Here is a 6,095-nt window from a genome sequence, read left to right on the forward strand (position 1 = left end):
ATCTAATGGTATCCGCAAGCTATTTAGGTAAAGGTAGCAGGGATTCCTTATGCAGCTGATGGCAGAGAGTAGGTCAGGAAGTTACCCTAGGGTAAGCCTAGGATGAGATCAGTGTAGCGAGAAGTGGTAGTGGAAGGGACTTGGTGAAGTCAAGGCAATGCTTGAGGAAAGTACGGATAGATGTGGAAGGTAGTATGGGCCCGTACTACTAAAAGCAGAGGATCCGTACTCGATTCAAGGAGGGCCGAGATAGAACCAGGGAACTTGAAGTATGTGAGACCTTTCGAGGTTATGTATGACCCTCACGATTATGTGTTTTGTTTCAGAATGGTGATGATTACGCAACACGGAGGAGGAGGAGGTTCAGGGTCAGGATCAGGTTCAGTATCAGGTTTGGGATCAGGTGTCGAGCCAGTTTATGAGGGACTACGTGAGTTCATTGCTTCTGATATCACTAGAGGCATTCTTGAGTCGACCCCGGTGATTTTCGGGTCGATCAAGGAAGGGACTATTCAGCTGATGGAGGATCTCCTCAGGGCGTTTACGAGTGACTGGGCGGCTAGCCAGTCAGGGGCGCGCACACTGTTTTTTACGGACTTCAGGGGGAGTGGTACGTTAGATTTCCATGGGGATAAGGACCCCATCGTGGCCAGCATATGGATTGAAGACATTGATTCTGCACAGTTGACGAGCTTCTACACGGAGGGGTCGAAGGTTCGATATGATGCAGGTTGTTTGAGAGACAGAGCTAGAGATTGGTGGGAGTCAGTGGGTGACTCACTGGGAGCCCCAGCCATTGAGGCTATGACCTGGTCGGACTTTATGACCAGGTTTAGGGCTGAGTTTGCACCAGCTGTGGAGATTCAGCAGCTGGCCAGGGAGTTTCCTGACATGAGACAGACTACTGATGTAACACCGTAAATTTTCAAAACTAATTTTTCATTTAAAATCGCATAATTCTCATAACACATTTCACGAAAATCTCATTTATTTAATTTATAAACCGCAACTCCAAAATTTATTTGATTCAAATCTAGGATCCTCAAGCATAACTCTTTCACTGGTGTGTACAATCAAGTCGGTGCCTTCACGCGATCCTGAGAAAACCTAAAACACATAACACATAACACGGTAAGCACGAAGCTTAATGAGTTCCCCAAAATACCACATACAACATATTAGCCACTCGAGGCTATAACTCTGTAAGACCTTCCGGTCAATGTGTCTCAGTGGGACCCTCCAGTCCCATAACTCTGTGGACCTTCCGGTCCTAACTCTGTGGACCTTCCGATCCTAACTCTGTTGACCTTCCGATCCAAACTCTGTTGACCTTCTGGTCCTAACTCTCTAAAGCTCCGCATAGCATAAATCACAAAGACATAATGCACAGCGTAAAACATACGTAAGGATAACATAATACTCAATGTAAGCACATAAGACCTTCCGGTCACAAATAAGTACCACTCTAGGTAAAGTATAGTGAGAAGACTCACCTCGCAAGCAGGTGAGCAAATAACCTCGCGCTCGGATCTCGAACTAGCCTCCGCCTAGCACAAACGATTAATATCTCTAATTAATACTCTTTTCACGACTCAGATAACCGAAGGCTATTCTTTCTCTCTCTAACTCTTTGAAGTGGGTAAAAGACCATTTTACCCCTCCATGGTCTCCATTCCTCATGTTGACCAAACCCCAGAGTCAACAGAAGTCAAAATCGAGTCAACAGTCTATGTTTGACCCGACTCATCGAGTGCACTCTTGCGACTCGTCGAGTCCCCTCGTATTCTCAGAAGTCTCAAAAAGTTCAGCTCAACTTGTCGAGTTGACCCCCAACTCGCCGAGTTATCGCGCAAACAACCCATCGGGACAAACCCTCACTGACTCGTCGAATCAGGCCAAGGACTCGGCGAGTCCCTTCGATCAGATTCCTCATTCAGACGATTTAAGGCAGATCCATCACTCCAAACACTAGATCTACCATCCTAAGGGTAGATTGTCACGTAAAGCTGCAAGATTTACGTTCAAACATGGCATGAAAGGCTCATAATGCCAAAATTGCTCTAACAAGGATGATTAACCACAATGACTCTTATATGGCCAAATAAAGCTATAATCTTTGGACTCTCTGGACCTCACAAAGTCCAGATCTGAGGTTCCCACCTCAAGCCATGCGCACATCACTCCATGACACAAGATAGATGGAAGAAAACCCTAACAATTTCCCCTACACAAGATCTCATAAGGAAAATGGTCAAGCAAGAATCTTTTTATCTTCAATTGAAGCAAAACTATGAAGAATCTCTGGATCCAAAAGCCTCCTCTGGATTCAAGCTATGATGATCTCCACTTCATCCTCCACAAGGTCACAACATGCCCAAAATTATGCCTCCTCTCTCTCTCTTAGCTCAAGAGGCGATCTAGGGTTTCTCTCAGTGAAAGTAAGCCGCAAATGAGGCTAATAGTTCCTTTATATAGGCCCCAACCCCGGGAAATTAGGGTTTCCCTGCCCAGCACCTATTCGGCGAGTCATCTCTCTGACTCGTCGAGTCCGATCATTAAATCCCACACGGCACCCAACCCTACTCGGCGAGTTGGACTCCCAACTCATCGAGTCACTCCATAAACTTCAAAAATTCAATCATACAATAGTATACCTGAAATTCCGGATGTTACAATTCTCCCCCACTTGAATTAGATTCGCCCTCGAAATCGGTCCTCAACCACACATAGATTGAACTCAGTAACCCGAAAAGCACCATTGAAAGGATCTCATACCACACCGATATTTTTCTCCATGGACACCTGAATCCAAACAGGAACTCCTAAATCCAGAACAAAACTGACCCCTCTGCCGCTAAGATACCCCTTTTTTGACCTTCCAAAATCTGGAAACTCCAGTGGCCTGGCACGCCGCCAGACCGCCCTACTCAAGATATCACCACGTTATTCGCTCCTCGAATAACAGACCCTGATAGCTCACTGCCCCTCTGATTCTCACAAGACAAAATCCAAAAATCGGCTTCCGATCACTCATACCAGGCATACTAAACGATCTGAATCATACTCCAAGGAACGAAAGGGGGAGTTCGCACCCTACCAGGGGCTCATCCATTGAACTGCTATCAGAACCCATCCAACAGTGAACTCTCAACGCCCTGTCCTCAGACACAGGAAAAATGACCATGCTTACTCAGCAGTGTCCTCGGACATCTAAAATCATAAGCCTCAGCTTCATTTCTCATATCCCTTTCCAACACTGAGTGCCAGGTCGACTCCCGGCTCCACAGTTGAACCCCAAAGGTTATCTATTGCATGCCCCAAAACGTCTCACTGACTTCCTTCCCACAACAACTATCTCGGCCCACTGTGACACACGAGCCACGAAGTTCGCTTTGCCCCAAGCGGATACCACAATCCCAGCTAAAATCGTCTCACCCTCGACCTATGTCGTTAACTACTTATTAATTACATGCGCCTCGTGGTCTTTCCCATTCAAACGAACTGACCCACTCATGTCTAAGACATCAGATGACACCCAATACTCCTCAAACTGAAACCCATCTCTGAACCCGAAATCTTATTCATCTGCTCAAATCACCGTCCAATCCAGACTCAAACTCAAGTGTTTGGTCCGACGCAGAATCGAAACCACTCGTCCCATTAAAGCACTCAACTCATGACCCATGACCCGCAACCCATGTGTACATCACTTCTCCAATTCCCTTCGGTTGCGTTAACCACAACTCAACTCAGAATATAACGATTCCCGACAAATATGGAGACCCCAGTCTCGCCCCTGGTTCGACCACCAGGATCCTACAGACTCGAAGGATGAGGCTACTCAAGCCTAGGAACTCCCCTGAGTCATGCCCTGACTAGTAAATACTACGTCTCCCCGCAGATTCATAATGATTCTCACTCGTTTCTTGGTGAATACTACGGCCCCTCGCAGTATCACCACACCCTCTCGCTGACTGGTGGATACTACGGCTCCCCGCAGTATCACAACACCCTCTCGCTGACTGGTGAATACTACGGCTCCCCGCAGTATCACAACACCCTCTCAATCACATCCTCACATCGTGTAACGACCCGAATTTATTGCCGTCATCGATATATTACTTTCCGTTAGACAAATATTATATTCATAGGATTATTTTGGTTTTAAGGTTATATAACGAAATAAATTAAAAAAGAAAGATGTATTTAACATCTAAAAGAATTAATCAATAATTAAGAGAAATATAATTAAATTAAAATATATTAAGGAATTATTAGGGTAAACTTAACTCATTTAAATGGTTTTAATTATGTTGAGGGGTTGTTTTGTCATTAAGGAAACTCAAAAATGTTAAGTTATTAGGATTAGGATTGTTAGGAATTAAATTATGAAAGTTTAGGGACTTTCCTTGAAAAATCAAATGTAACCCCAATAACTAATTGACGTGTTAATGAGATTGATGAGAGTACGTCCTTTCTTGGGTCACGATGGCAACAAGATTCGATCCAATTAAATCAGTTCTTAACATTGTTTATTGGGAAATTGAGTTGACCAAATCAAGTTCGTGGCCTCCTTTTTCTTGTGGCATCGATCGGTTTTTAGCAAGGAAAAAAACGATCACGAAGAGGGAGAGGGGAAGGAGACCCCAACGAGAGGAGAAGGAAGGAACAAGGGCTGCAATCGTCAACTTCTTGAAGAAGATTGGAGTTGTGAAATCGATCCCAAGTGTTGGTATGTATTAATTCTTCATTCTCTTGTGTCCATGCTTCAATTGCTAGTGATTTGGTTCACATAATCTTCTTCTTTTCACCTCAATTCTAGTGAATTATCATATGTCGGATTTTCAGCCTTAATGGGTGTATTCTTGGCTAATTGTTGTTGTCAAAATCCTTCTAAAAACACTCTTTTATGTGTTGTTGATGGTGCCTAAGGATTGGTTGGAATTGTGAAGTTAATTTCTCTCTTTTGGTGTCAAAAAAAATTCATGTTTCTATCACTTCATTTATAATGATTTCATGTTCAATTTTTGTGCATAAAAGACTATGTTTTGGACCATTCATGTGGTTATCAAAAACAGTTCCTAAGTTTCTTTTTATGTGTCTCAATGATGAAGAAAACTCAAACCCAAATTGTGTTTTCTCTTTTTGCAACATACATTGTTTTTCCCATAAAAGCAATGTACTTTGAGTCATGGTTTGAAGTTGAAATTGTTATTTTAACTTCCTGACATGTTGCTACTGTTAAGTACTCAATTTTCATCTTTAAAGTTGATCTTGGTTATGGCTTAGTGGGTTAAGTTGTCAAATAACCCTTATAATGCATTGTTGGGAAATTCTGAAAATTTCCCATTCTGCCCCTGTGTTGGAAAAATTATAGAAAAATAAACAGGAATCGAATCAATGATCTGTAAACTCTAAACGTTTCCATTTTGAGTCTAGTTTATCCATGAATTTTTCCAGAACCTGTTGTTGCTTCTAACTTAGGTGAAAATCGCCTTTTTCACCAGCTGATCAGAATTTAGCTGCATTGATAGGCAAATTTGTAAAAATCATATAAAATTGTAGAAAACTCGTTTCGACCTTCAAAAGTACATTCTGAAAAGCAAAAAGTCTGAAATTATGTAATATGAAATAAAAACGAAAGTTATAAAGGTTCTAAGTTTGCTAAAACAGCTCTAAACAGGTGGCTGTTTTGGGTCCAAAACTGGGAATTTTACTTGCTAGTTGATTTATGTGTTTGGCCTATAAATTTGTCATCTTTGGCATTGTAGAACTCCAATAACCTTGTTATTTGAAATGTAATAGGGGCAAGGGTGATACTTTAACCAATACAATATTTGAAGTGTGAGTTGGTCACATTTTTGGCAAAGGTGAGTCAACTTGTGGTTTTAAAAGTACATTGTTAGGAATATCCCATATCTTAGATCGATTGGGATGAACCTAGTTATCTAGGATGCATGTGCCCTTTTGATGATTGATTGTTATGCCATTATTGTTGAAATGTTTTATGTGTAATGATATCTAGGGTGTTGCATGCTAGACTCTTCCTTATTTGGTGTGAGATGTGAGTTAGGGTCATGCTAGATTGAGCGAAG

Source organism: Lactuca virosa, chromosome 8 (assembly GCF_052849685.1).
Source record: "Lactuca virosa cultivar CGN04683 chromosome 8, Lactuca_virosa_CGN04683_v6, whole genome shotgun sequence".
NCBI lineage: Eukaryota > Viridiplantae > Streptophyta > Magnoliopsida > Asterales > Asteraceae > Lactuca > Lactuca virosa.